This window comes from Myotis yumanensis, unplaced genomic scaffold, assembly GCF_028538775.1.
Source record: "Myotis yumanensis isolate MYYU_CA2020_CCGP unplaced genomic scaffold, mMyoYum1.0.hap1 SCAF_8, whole genome shotgun sequence".
Classification (NCBI taxonomy): Eukaryota; Metazoa; Chordata; class Mammalia; order Chiroptera; family Vespertilionidae; genus Myotis; species Myotis yumanensis.
This window is the reverse complement of record NW_027223759.1, coordinates 50439577-50454494: the sequence shown is the minus strand read 5'-3', so window position 1 is coordinate 50454494 and position 14918 is coordinate 50439577. Positions and strand designations below refer to the sequence as shown.

The 14918-nt window shown below is 41.7% G+C and overlaps 1 protein-coding gene across 1 annotated transcript in view; it reads right to left on the bottom strand.

The window, feature by feature from the left end:
- Positions 1 to 14918, bottom strand: part of LOC139015274 (sodium channel protein type 3 subunit alpha) — a 107913-nt gene that overhangs the window by 85097 nt on the left and 7898 nt on the right. Inside the window, exon 2 of the mRNA XM_070422845.1 lies at positions 3480 to 3655. The gene's annotated coding sequence lies outside the window, so the exon portion shown is untranslated. The remainder of the gene's footprint in view (positions 1 to 3479; positions 3656 to 14918) is intronic.

The following is a 14918-nucleotide window of genomic DNA, read 5'->3' as shown; positions in this document are numbered from 1 at the left end:
TGATAGTTAGTCCAACTCCCTGACTTTAAAGTAAATGAGGTGCAGGCACAGAGAAGCTAAGTAATCTTCACTGAAATGTCTACTGACAAATAAAAATTATTGCTCTGAGGTAAAATATTTTCCACACGTTCTATTCTTGACTGACTTTTACTATTATACTTGACACTTTTATCTTGAATCTTACAATTGTGTGATTTGATTGTAAAGATCTAAGCTGTATATGAATAACTACAGAAAAATAGTTATGTATAGTTCAATTCTGTTTTCCAGGCTCACATATCTGTATGCTATGATGCTAACATAAGCTTCTGAAACTATATGAAGTCATATTTGTTAATGAATCAGAATCTGGAAAAACAAAACAAAATGGCACAGTAAACATTTGGATAGTCTGTGGCATTACTGGGGCAAAAATGAAAGTTTATTTATTTATTTATTTATTATTGGTTATATTGACCATGAGTTCTCATCTTGCTGAATTTTCCATAATGTCAGTTTGATGAATTGTATTGTCCTATAACCTGATAGTATCAACAGTCTCTCTCTCTCTCTCTCTCTCTCTCTCTCTCTCTCTCTCTCTCGGTTTTGATGATTATGTTACAGACAAAATCAATTACTTCTGGTCTGTTGCCATGGAAACAGATTTATGTCACAGGCTGTAAATTTGCCATCTTCAAGAATGGAAAGTTGCTCTGTGTCATACAACTTGAAAGATTAGGGAAAAATATCTAGTGTTCTTGATGGAGAGAGGGTGAGTTGTCAGGAAAAGTCTCGGTCAATTACTGGGGCAAGGATGCTGTGTTTTCTTGGTATCAACAAAAGAGACTATTATAGGAAGGACATAATCTAAAAGGATGAACTAATTAATCACCCTCCTATAGAAAAAAGTTATTAATTTTTTCAAAAGTAATTTTCATTTTGGGTTCATGATTATCAGGTATTAGTATTTAGCATATGTTCTCAGGCAGCATGTGGCCAAGAGCATCATATATTATTGCAGGCATACAGAGAGCACTCAGCACATTATGATAACCATTGATCATTCTTCCAAAGCAAAATTTAATATTATTTTTAATATTTCAAAAGTTTTGAAATAATGCCGGGTTGGTGTACCTAGCTAACGAGGTGGCTTTGAAGATTAAATAATTATAGATAAAACCATTGAATAATTACTATGTCTCAGACATTCTGTTATATAATTTATGAATATTAACTTACTTAATCACCCTTATAAACTTATGAGGTTGGTATTATTATTCTCATTTTACAGATCAAAAAATAGAGATGCAGGTAGGTTAGATAACTTATCAATGTCACAAAAGTAATAAGTCAAGGAGCCAGGATTTAAACCCAGTTGGTTCAGGAAATAGCCTACAAAATGATATGTTTAGTTTATCTTTTCTGATATTGAATTAGGATAAGTCAGCTACTTTATTGGGTGGTTGCTATGTATAGAGCCCCATGTTATGAATGGGGTGGTGCAACCTAAGAAATATAGCAATATAATCCTCATCTTTGTTTTAATATAGAAGATAAAACAAACATGAATGAATTAATAACAAAAATAAAATCCACTTCTAATATATTCATGTTCATATGTATGTTCAGCACATTGGAGTTATCTAGAGGTAAATTAAAAGCCTAGGCCACTTTCTCCTATATCATGTACCTCTTATTGTCAGTGTGGTGTCAAAGAATTCAGCATTCATCCTAGTCTGAATAAACTATTGAGAAAGTAAGTATAGCAAAGAAAGCACTATTCCATGGCCAAATTCAAATTCAATCTAGACTTTCACTACCCTTGTTCTTTTCCTAGTAGCTAAACATATGTCTGTCCAGACATAAATATTATTTATTGACTTGCTAATCTCTCTATATAAAACCCTAATATGCAAATAGACTGAACAACAGAACAACCGAACAACCGGTCGCTATGATGTGCGCTGACCACTAGAGGACATGCACGGAACATGGTGGGCATTGGCTGCAGCGGGATGATGGAGCAGGTGAGCAGGGGCACCAGACTAAGGCAGGGTGCCAGTTGTTGTCATGGAATGAGCCTCTGGTGGTTACTCAAAGTTCTTTGCTCCCAGGGGCTGCAGTCCCGCCTGGCACTCGCTCCCACTGCTGGCGCCCAACGCAGGTCCTGATCACTCGGAGCAGTCATTGCGAGCAGAAGCTGCTGGCCATGATCGCCCCTGAGGGCTTCTCCACCTGCCCCTGCTCCTGAGGGGCGATTGGGGCATCAGCTTCTGCTTGCACCCACTGATGGAGCCAGCCCCAATCGCTCCGGGTCAGCAGCGGGTGAGAGTGGCGCCGGTGCTGGCAGCCCATGGGGGCGGCTGTGGCAGCGGTGTTTAATAAGTGAATCTACATCTGCTTTTCTCTACCTGGACTCAGTGTCATGCCCCTGGAAAGAAATAGCTGTATGAAATCATGAGCTCATCTCCATCTTCTGAACAATTTTTACCTCGGAAATAATTAGCTTCCAGGAGATGAAGTTCCTCGTGACTTTGTTCTTACCAGACAGCTACGAGCTTAGAGAGACAACTGCTAACTAGTAACAACAATTAAGCCAACATAATTATAGACAAGTCAGAACTACTGGTTCTGATTTTTTCTCCTGTATGTTTGCAAAATGAAATTGTCTGTTCAACTCCCCAATATTCATTCCACTTCAGATACCTCCTCCAAGCTCTGTGCTAATTATTGGTTAAGGAATAGGCATGTGGTCCAATTCTGGCCAACAAAAGGTGAGAAGTCCACCATGCGGGTGTCTGTGAAAGGCTTCTTCACTGCTAAGAAAGAGACCACGGAGACGGAATTCTCTGGGATATGATACGTGGCATTACTCCAACTTACAATCAGAAGGGATGACATTCTGAGGGCAAAGCTGACACACTGAGGGCGGCAGATCACAGAGACAGCTCTACCCATGGGCTCTGGATGGGTCATTCAGCTCTTGGACCCAAACCACCTCTGCACTGCTTGTTACATTCAATAAACATTCTTCTTGACTAAGACCATTTTAGACAGCTTTTCGAGTGAGCAGCAGCTGATACACCAAACAAATAATACTCCTTGTTGGTTCAAAAACTTGGCCAGTTCAGAAGCCAGCTTACAACCAAATACTAACCATATATTTGGATATCTTTCACTCCATGCAAAATGGTGAGCTATGGATCCAGTTGCCAAATAAATATAATAAAATGCAAGTAAGTACAATCTTGGGTTATTTACTAAGTATACAGGATGATGTCTTTCTTAAAAAGAAAACAAAGTAAAAAGTTAGATTTGTCTCTTTCTCCCATCAGGAGCCTTTGGCTTCGTTCCATTCCCTGAGATCATCTCTGCCATGTCCCTCTCTACGCTTGCTTTTTTGCTCTGCTCTAACTGTCCTTGTTCGCTAATAGAGATTTTAGTTTACTTTCCACAAACACAAATTTATACCCACCGGTAGTTAAGCGCCTTCACAGTACCTGTTTCCGGAAGAGCTCCAGGCCACTTCTGGGAATTATCTCATTTGTCGTGTACTATCCCTAGAAGAGATTCTGCGTTTGTACCCCAGTAAGCCACTCTGCCAATACTCCTTGACAGATATCTTGTCTCCGAGGAACTCTGATGAGGCTTGGTGTCAGCTTTCTTGTTCCAGGATCTGTGTAGAAAAGGAGCACAGGTGAAGTTAGTCCAGCATCTTGGGCATTCGGACTGAATTGCGTGCTCTGGCTCTGGGCTTTCATACTTTGTTTACTCATAGCCCTAGATTGAGAAAGTAGGACTGAGGCCAAGCAGGTTGTTTGACCCTTGTAAGCAGTGCACCCTGGGCTGCTCAAGGAAGGATGGGGCCAGGAACCAGCGCCAGAGTTCTGGGTCGGTGGGCTCTCCTTCTTCCTCTGGCCCTGATGCAGGAACTCTTTCTGAAGGCACGCTGGAGTCCAGAGTATCCTCCTGTTCGTCACTTCCTACTTCCCCGCACCCGCCCCCCCCATCTCCCCTCTTTACTTCCCCTTGGTTTCTTTTCTTCAAATGCCAGAAAGACCAAAGAAGCAGACCAGTGAAGTATGCGGTTATAGTGTTTTAGTTCCTTTTCAGCTCCTCTTCTTCTCTACCTAAAACCCTATATGATAATATGAGTAAAGTAAGACCAATAAACTGTCTTCAGTGGCTTCTAAGAGTAAGCTTTGTACAAGCAAAGGTGAAAAAACCAGCATACTAAACCGAGGCGTAATATTCATTTCAGTATAACCATCTGAAGTTATATTCCTATCAGATATAACCATTGGCAATGGCTCAGCCCAGTTAAACTGGTGACTATTTCAAAGGAGAATATAAGTAATTTTAAAATCAGCAATTGATGTGTAAAACAATATTATTTAATTCACTTATACAATGCCCATAACCCTAACTGGTTATGGATTCTCACCAATAAATTTTCTTTTATAATTTACTATGGAAAAAAAAATTACATTAAATCTCACTTTTTTTTATTTTATACATATTTTTTAAAAAATCTTTGACTCCTGATGAGAACTCACTCCTAAGCCACCAATCATTTCTTGAATCTGTCATCAGAGTGATTTTTCTAAAACATGTATCCTACCACTATTAAAAATCTGTCCATCAGTGATTTATAGTCAGTGTAGCAAAGTGTGCAAGTGCCTTTAAGATCTGGGCCTGCCTCTCCTCCCTTAACTTTCACTTTGTAGTAACACAGACCTGGCTCTGCCATTCACTAGCTGCGTGACATTGAACATGTTACCTAACCAATCTACATTTTAGTTTCCCACCTGTTAATGGGGATTATAATACCCAGCAAAATAGGGCTGGTGTTAGAATTAAATGAGATTATACATGCATATGTAAAGATACTTGCATAGTATCTGGTATAAAGTAAGTTTTCCATAAAAGCTGGAGGTTTTAATAATATTGGAGGTGAAAATAATAGTAACAATAGTATTATAGTTATCATTTTCTATAAAATGATAATAATTCTAATAATACCCATCAAACAGACCCATGCATTAGAGTATAAAGCATTAAATTATTAAATAAATGTATAGCCTTTCAATAAATGTTAGTTCCCTCTCCTTTACAGCCACAGGTTAGTAAATGTTACTTCCCTTCTCTTCACAACACACAAGTAACTGGGTTTTAAATAGCTTGGTCTCCAGCCTGACATATGTAATGAGCATAATGTTAAATAACCAAAATACGGGGACATGGAGGGGGATGAGGTAAGGAAGGCTGAACATCAAAGAGGGACTAAGAGAAGGGAGAGCAGGAGAGTACAGTTGGAGAAAGCATCCCAGCTCTTGTTCTCCTCTGCCTGTGTCCTCACACTTATTCCGACAATGAAAACACTTGGAAGCCCAGTGTTTCAACATTGAAATGAATCTTTCACGTCATCTAGTTTCACCATTCTCGTTTTCAGGCAGCGGTCCCTAAAACTGAGCATCAGTGAGCTCATTGAAAATCACTGATTCGCAGATCAGAAAAATATAGCTTATGGCCTGGGCTCCAATTGGGAGAAATTTTTTTTTTCCAATTCCAAGAATCCATGGGAAATAGCTGTGAGTTCTGTGTATGGCCTCATGATCCACTTTAGGCCTCCTATTTCAAGTTGCATATGTCTCAGTAAGATTTCTAGCTCTTTAAAAGCAGCCCATGGCTTACAGATTAACCATCATATAAAACTGCATGTCTTGAGTTAACAATCGGGATTCTTAAAAGCAGTTCTGAGCTACACTTGGGCTATTTGTTAAAAAATCAGATTTTTGGGTTCAATCTCTGGAGACTCCAAGAAAGTTGGTGTGGGGCAAGACCCAAGAATTTGCATTTTAAACAAAACTTCCTCAGTGAATCTGGTGCAGGTGGCACATGGGTTACAATTTGAGAAGACTGCTCTGAAGGAAAAGAGTAGAGATTCCTGGAAATATGAGATGGGTGCTTTGTACAATCAAGGCTGGGATTCAGCTCTAATGTTCCCAGTAAGTAAGAACAAGTGGAAGCGCGCCAGATCACAAGGCTTTTGTTTTTATTATATTTTCTCTTCTATTTTAGAAAAACAAAACAAAAATGATTCCTGCCCTGCTTATGTGGCTCAGTGGTTAAGCAACAACCCAGGAACCAAGAAGCCACAGGCTCCATTCCTGGTGAGGGCACATGCCTGGGTTGGGGGCTCAATCCCCAGTAGGGGCGTGCAGGAGGCAGCCAATCAATGATCATATTCTCTCATTGATGTTTCCATCTCTCTATCCCTTTACCTTCCTCTCTCTACAAATCAATAAAAACATGTTTTTAAAAAGCATCACAATTAAAACAAACAAACAAACAATTCCTAAAGGCTGTATATAAAAAGACATACTTTCTCTGAGAACTAAACTGAAGAAAGAAATTTTGCTTAGGACATAGCATTAGGGACACTACATAACATTGCTTAACAGATGTCTTAAATTTAATTTTACCAAAAAAAAAACAACATACAAGGTTTAATCTAATAAATCTTTTCCTGATGGTTAAAATCAAACTCAGTCAATCCCATTTAAAAAGTGGTGAGATAAAATGGTTCAGAAACTTTACTTTCAGATTATCTAATACAAGCGTTGGAATTAGAGAATTCCCCCAAAATGGAGAGGGAGCCTCTAAAATTACCTTCCGGGAATTTCAGCATTCGGAAATCATGGGGAAGTTCATGCCACAAGTGAGGAAGTGACAGCTCAAAGAGCATGACAGAGGCTGCTCTGAAAAGGGTGGGTGTCACTAGAGAACCTTGGACAAAATGTTTTAAGTTTATTTTTCTTCACCCATTTTTATTTTTACTATTGATGCTGCTAACTGTAATACTAATATCAACAATTGAACTTTTAAGAGATGAATGTAACTTTATATTTTGTGTTACTTTATTTTATCCTGACAGTTTATCCTTTCAAATGTTCCAGCCGTTCTCAACCTGTGGGTCTCGATCCCTTTGGCAGTCAAACGACCCTTTCACAGGGGTCGCCTAAGACCATCCTGCATATCAGATATTTACGTTACGACTCATAACAGTAGCAACATTACAGTTATGAAGTTGCAACGAAAATAATTTTATGGTTGGGTCACAACATGAGGAACTGTATTTAAAGGGCCAGAAGGTTGAGAACCACTGCCCTAGAGGGTCTTAAATTTTTGTCTTACTCCAGCTCCATTGTTTTTAACCATCATTTTGTCTTTCTAGTTTATCCTTTAACTATTTGGGGCCATTTATGCTATTTTCTTTCCCTTTCATTCCATTTTATCTTTTTTTATGTTGATAGCATGATGTACCTGCTTCAGAATTTTCCAGTTCAAAACCATTTCTGTCATGCACTCGGCTGTAAAACCCCGGGGGACTCGGCTCTGTGCAAGGGCTGCAGCAGATCCACAGCTGTGGCCGAGGAACTCCCAGACTTTCCCAGCAGGTCCCCACAGCGTTGCCCCTGGGGAAAAGGCAGCCTTCCATCTGGGTGGGAATGCCGGTTGGTGTTGCAATGTCTGAAATAGTCTTACCTTACCAGCTGCTCATCTGGATTGAGGCCCTTATCAAGGAGATAACTTCAAATGGCTAAACCACCAAGATGTTATGCATTGAAACACTGCAAGTTTGTCTAGGAACCAAACCGTCCGTCCACTGCTCCGGGTGCTCCAGATGTTCTCCTGAATCAGTTTAATCCTCCAAAGGCTTCATGGTGTTCATGTTAACTGAAAATCTGGGACTCCTTTCTTTGCATTGTATAAAATTCATTCCTGCCTTCACTCTAAAAATGTTGCACCCCGGAGTCTCTGAGCAAAATGTACATTCTGGAAGAGTAACTTCATGAACCACAGTCTTTAATGGGTTTATCATCTACACTTTTCTACATTTCCTTTCTCTTCGACTTCCTACTGTGCATTAATTTTTTAAAAATAATGCACCACTTTATATTATCTATATACATAAAAGCCTAATATGCAAAGTGTCCCCTCAGGAGTTCTACCAACTGGGAGTTTGATCACTCACTATGACATGCGCTGACTACCAGGGGGCGGTGTGGAATGAAGGAAGGTCACAGCCAGCAGCCACTAGGGACCCTACCATGCATGAATTTTGTGCACCAGGCCTCTAGTTTTTTATTTAAAAAGGTAGGATATAATGACTAAAAATCAAAATTCTCTAAATATGTGATTTAAAAGATTTTATTTGTTCTTAAGCAGGAGTCTATGCTTCTTATACATAAATCATTTTTCTCATATCTTAATTCTATAAGGAATATAAATGTTAAAATTTGAACTTGAAAGCCCAGTGTTTTAACATTGAAATCAATCTTTCAGGTCATCTAGTTTCACCATTCGCATTTTTAAGCAGTGGTCCCTAAAACTGAACATCAGAATCACCTGGAGGACTTTTTGTTAAAACACTGCTTGTCAGGTCTCACCCCAGAGTTGCTGATTCTGCAGATATGGGAGAGGTCCCAAATTCTGCATTTCTACAAGCACACAGATGCTGCTGTTGCCACTGGCCCGGGACCACACTTTGACAATGACTGGCTTATTGAGTTCAGAATTAAAGGTTTTCTGAAGTTAGAAACATATGTGGTAGTCATATTGCTCTCATTTTAACAATATATATATATTACCTAATAAAGAGAGAATATGCTAATTGACCCTCACACCATTGCAAAGATGGCAGCACCCACAGCCAATAAGGAGGGAATATGCTAATTGACTGCCATGCCCTCAAAGATGACAGCACCCACAGCCACAAGATGGTGGTGCCCAGTCTCCTCAGCACCTGCCTCCAGAGTCCCCCAGTCCCCTCAGCCCCCCAGCTGCCCAGGGCTGGCCCAAAGAGCAGCCAAGCCTCAGATGGCCAGCAACCCAGGGCCACCTGAGGCGCAGGTAACCAGGGCTGGCCGAGGATTGCACTGCCGGCAGTGGCAGCAGCAGAGGTGTGATGGGGGCATCGCCTTCCCCTGATCACTGGGTTGCCTCCTGCCTCTGAGGGCTCCCGGACTGTGAGAGGAGGCAGGCCAGGCTGAGGGACCCCCCTCCAGTGCATGAATTTTCATGCACCGGGCCTCTAGCATATATATTATTTTATTGATTTCAGAGAGGAGGCAGAGTGAGATAGAAACATCAGTGAGAGAGAATCATCAATTGGCTGCCTCCTACGTGACCCCCACTCAGGATCGAGCCCTCATCCTCATCATGTGCCCTGACCGGGAATCAAAACTCAACTTCTTGGTCAGAGATTAATGCTCAACCACCCAGCCACACCAGCTGGGTATATTGCTCTCATTTTTATGAATTCTCAAAGATGACAATCATAGCTTCTCCTGCCTCATTTGTTCATTTATTTAATGTCCTGTAGTATAATTCCTCCAAACCTGGAACTTTGGAATGATTTATGGCAGTATTTCACAGAAGCATGCAATAGCTTCGTCACTGTCTCCCTTCCAGCCTGACTCCCATATAGCCTCATTTCACCCAGTAGTTAGAGTGATTTGGGGAAAACAGAAATCAAATCATGTTCTTTTGCTGCTCAGAAGCCCAGAGGCTACCCAGTGAAAAGGCCAAACTCCTTCCAATTGCCTATAAGGCTTTATGATACAGCCTTCCAGTTCCCTAGCTAAATTCATCTCTTCCTGCTCCCCACCTCTCTCACTCCTCTCTAGCCCAATTGGCTTCTGGCTGTACTCTGCACTAGCCAAATACACATACACTGTTCCAGCTCTCAGGAACACTCTTCCTCTAGACAGCTGAATGCCTAACTCCCTGACCTCTTTCAAGTCTTGGCAAAAGTTTATCTTCTCAAAGACACATGCTGTGCTTTTCTTTCAGCTGCTTATCCTACTCTATTGTTTCCAAAGCACTTATCACCTTATTATGTAGTATACTAGAGGCCAAGTGCATGAAATTTGTGCAGGGGGGGTGTGGTCCCTTAGCCCGGCCTGCACCCTCTCCAATCCGGAACCCCTTGGGAGATGTCCAACTGCCCCTCGCAATCTGGGACCGCTGGCTCCTAACCGCTCCCTGCCTGCCTTACTGATTGCCCCTAACCACCTCTGCCTGCCTGATCACACTTAACTGCTCCCCTACTGGCCTGATAGCCCCTAATTGCTCCCCTGCTGTCCTGATTGCCCCTAACTGCCTCTGCCTCACCCCACACCTGGGACCCAGGACTCTCTTCTCTGGCCTGTCGCAGGCACCCAGGACCCAGGCTTCCCTCTCTCTGGCTGGCCACAGGCATCCAGGACCTGGGCCGGCTTCGCCCGGGCTGGCCGCAGCTGCAGCCGCAGGGGACCGTGGGTGGGCGGCTTCACCCAGGCCACAGCCGCAGGCGCCCAGGACTGTGGGGTGGGTGGCTTGTCCCTCCCCCGGACCGCAGCCCCAGCTGCTGGCACCCAGGACCATGGTGGTCCCTCTCCCGGGTGGCAGCCTCGCTGGTCCCCATTCCTCTCTTGCGAGCTCATTTATGCCTGGCTGGTCCCCATTCCTTTCTCCCTGTGTTGAGTGTCTGATCCGTTTCAGTGTGAGGAGTGAGGGTGTGACGACCATTTTCATATTAACTCTTTATTATATAGGATAATTTGCTTATTTATGTTGATTATTCATTTTCTGTCTCTCCTGGGTAGACTATAAGCCTAGAAGTAAGCAGGCATTATTAAGTATCTCTTGAATACAACTAGTTAAAATGAATTCTACAACAGCACAGTTCAACCTGGCAGCTATCGGCATGTGCAGTAGCTGAAAGCTTGAAATGTTGCTATTGCCAAATTTTGAAATGATAATGTTTTGGGCATGTCGTTTCTTTTGTCTTTTTTTCAAGTTGGCATCTAGAAATTTTAAGTACCTATGTTGGCCTCATATTTCTATTGAAGAGTGCTGGTCTACTCTACACCTTTCTCCTACTCCTTCACCCTCCTCCAAGGGATCAAACCCATAAACAAATTCATGAATTAAGGAAGGAGGTGATCCCCTAGTCTGAAATGCTCTTAGAAAACACTGCAGCACTCTCTAGATTGATTGATTCTCGATATTATTTGGTCAGGTTATTGTTCTTGTCCTTAAGTAATAGGATTTTGGACAAAGAAACACTACAGTGAAAATGCTACTTTGTCCATGAGCAAACATCTGTGTGCATGCATGCATGAGCATATGGAGCAGAAAGGGCATTTAAGCCAGAATACAACAGACTTATAGGAAGCTTTCTATTTTGAAATAAGTTGGCATCATGACAAATAGAAAGCAAACAGCATTCTCAGCCCAATAATCAATTCTTGATCTGCATTCCTACCCTCACATCCGTTTTGCTTCAGCCATAATAGCCCTCTGAGTTGCCCTGGGCCGTGTTTCTCCTACTGCTTGCTGGTGCTTGTGCTTTAGGCAATTTCTTTCCAGGCAACCACAGACTGTTTACTGACTGTAATCAAAATGACAGCGCACTGTTTACACAACCGAGTGTTGAGTCGATCGCCTTTTTCGCTTGGCAACCTGAGGGAACTTGAGAACAGGGAGCTTGAGGTACAACTTGCTACTTCAAGATGGTGGTGCTTACTTGACAAGTTTCCTGCACTCCTTTGGGGTTTAAAATACGAAGAATTGAGTGGGATCTAGCCCGGAGCTGAGTGGCTGTATTCACTGCCTTCACATCAGGGCTAGTGGTAAACGCAACTGGAACACAGGTGGCTTCAGGTGGGGCAGATGTTCAGCCCTCACATGATTCTTCACCAGCCAGAACCCAGCCCCTGAGGGGCCTTCTCTACCGAGCACGCCCCACAGGAGATGGTGATAGTGCTGGGGTATCAGATTACTGTGAGGTGGTGACAGTGTAACATCCCCTGCCCCATCTTTTTTGAAACAAGTTTCAGTGAAAATATAGGGAAGAAAGGAAGAAAAACAGAAGAAAAGGAATGAGACTTGCACTTCAGGTAAAATGTATGTTAGATTTGTCTTTGCCCACACTTGCTGTGACATATTGAACACTCAGCACCTCTCTGATGATCAGTGTCCGCATTTGTAAAAGTGAGGAGGGAAATTGACTAGTTCTTTTGTAGTGTGTCCTTTATCTCTCAAACTCTAGTCCAGTGCCCAGGCTCTAGCTCTCTGTATGAGGTAGACTCCAACATTGATCCCTTATGGGAATTACTTGAGGCAGGGCAATAACCTTATGCTCTGAACAACAAGGGTACTTGAATACTGACTAATCATGTGACTGAGCTAGGCTGTGCTATACCTACCAGAGGCTGTCTTCCTATACTAGAGGTAGTGCACTAGGGACTTGCTAGTTTTAAATGTAAACCATGTTTATGATGAGTCAATAGGAATGCCTTGAATAGAGCATAGCTGGAAAATTGGTTACTGAAAAGAACGATTCCTCGAATTCTTTCTAACTCTAGATATTCAATTCTGATGCACGATTTCTGCATGAAATTATAGTATGAGAAACCTTCTCACCTGGGAAATTCTATCCAAATAGCAGTTAAAAAGAAAAACACTGACAAAACTTTGTCTAGTTTTCAGTGAAAGATGACAAGTCAGCTGGTTAATCTCCCCCCCCCCCCCCCCGAAATAGGACCTTTTAAAGGAAAGAATAGATGAAAATATCTATTTCTGGGACTGGAATTCAGTACCCAGAGGGTCTGTGTTTTCCTTCAGCAGCTGAGCGCATCATTGGCACCAACCTTGGAGCAAGGCTCTGTGTGCATTGCCCTGATCTAGGCGCCCAGCATGCCACTACTGCAGCAGGAATGCAAGGGGGGAGGTCTCCGCATGTAAAGGCAGGAGGGGCCCTGTTCAGAGATCAATTCTTCGAAGGCTAAAGGAGGGCCGGATGCTATAGGTAAAAGGAAATCACATGATGTAATTTTTCCCCAAGACAGGGATGGCAGCAACCAAACTGCTAATGAGAGCCAAGACCGCGCTTGTCTTTCCCGTGCTTCCCAGGACTGAGGACTAGCAAATAAGACCCTGCTGGGGAGGACACAGTCATGAGGAGAAGCATAAGAAGAGCTGAAGGGAGGAGATGCTAGAGAAGACGGAACTGGAACTTCTGACGTTCCTACAGTGTTCCAGGTGTGCCACCTAAAATATCTCCTCAGGGACATGGATAATTCAGGATTTTGGTAAAATTGCCTGTCCAACACAAGGACATTCGATCCACTCATTTTTTAAGTGTCCCACATTTATGTATGTATGTATGTATGTATTTTGGTTGTTTTGGTTTATCCTTTTTCTACTAGAAATGTTCCTGTCCATATGGATAGGGTTCTGGTATGCAATTTTATGCACTCAATGAGATCTCTTTTTTTAGGTGTGCTCTAAAAAAAAAAATGGGTGTGAGGTATAGGCTTTGGGGCACATCCCAAGATTGAAAGTATCTCTAATCCCTCAGGAGTGGCTGCCTTGCATTCATTTGGCATTAGCAAGCATACCCTCATGCAGAGTTGAGCTCTGCAAATGGTGGTCTTCAAGCCGAGGCCTGGACTGACAAAGATGTATTGGACTTGTCCCTGTTGGGTCTCCTCAGGGCAAGCTGGCTCTGTTCACATTCCTGGTACCGTTTGACAAGTGTCTTAAGTTTTTATGACTAAGTGTCCCATCTTTAAATACAATTAAAAGACTTTCTTTTTAGAGCAGTTCTAGGTTTACAAAAACTAAAATTAAATTGGAAAGTACAAATAGTTCCCACATCAAGTTCCCTTTTTTGTCTTCAATACTTAGTCTTCAAATTTTTTACTCAGGAAGAAATTAAGTAAATAAGTAGAAAGTATATTGTCATGCATAAAATTCCTCAAATTTAGCTTTTCGGAGGGATATGGATTGGTGGGAAAAACATGTATTATTTTGTGATTCATTTGATCTCACAGACTGTTGTCTGACACGTGGCACCACTAGACTGCATTTGATGGGTATTTTAAAGAAATGTGTCTTACAGTGATTCAGGGTAATTTTAAGGCACCAAGTAAACAACATGTCTAACAAATGTCTAAGAGAGAGGTCATTATTGTGGCTTTGGTGGTGCATCTTAACTCTCGTGTTAATTTGTATAGAGATCTGCATCATGGTTCGGATGTGCTCTGCCACTTTTTATTTACTCCCAGGCATCACTCTTTTCCTTTTCAAAATGTACTAAATGCTTTGAATAACAAGTTGGAATGCTTTTCCCCTAAGAATCAAGTCAGTTCTCACAGTTGTCACCATGTTGGTGGAGGGAATGGTTATAGCACAATAAATTTCTGTTCTCTACATTGACTGAATAATTTAAGGTGACCCTTCTTCAAAAAAGCATACCTTCTCTGTCAAAAGAATGTCAAAAAGCATTCTTATTAATATTTTACTGGTTTGTTACTTATATTTTCATTGCAGACTACCTAAGTGCTGTGTGTAAAAAGGTAAGATGTAAGTAAATAATGCAATCCCACTTTGAGAATCCAAGCACTGCTTCACAGACATCCGTCATGAATCTAGCCTCAGACATACCATTGCATTGCTAATGTTTACCACAGATGTGCCAGCCTCCAGCTTCAGAATGTGGATATTCTCATCCTGAGATTTAATAGGTCTTTTTACACAGTGATCATTTTACTGACCAGGTGGACAGAATGGTAGAGGTCGTGAAGAAAGCATAGTTAAGTGGAAATATTAAAGGATATTTCTCTAGAGGAAAGACTTTAGGATATAATCTGCTCTGAAGGACAAAGAAGATTATTTTATTAAAGGCTACCACTGTGTCATCCTCAGCTGTGGGAAGGACTGTGGGGAAACCAACATGGAAACAACTGGGGTGTTAACCCAGTGAATGTCTCCTTAAAGAGTTGAAAAAGCTGAGTCACCTTGGTAAAGGAATTCCTTTTAAGAAATGAAATTTATTATTAATTCCACTAGATTAATTCATTTCTTTTTTTTTTTTTTTTGAGAAA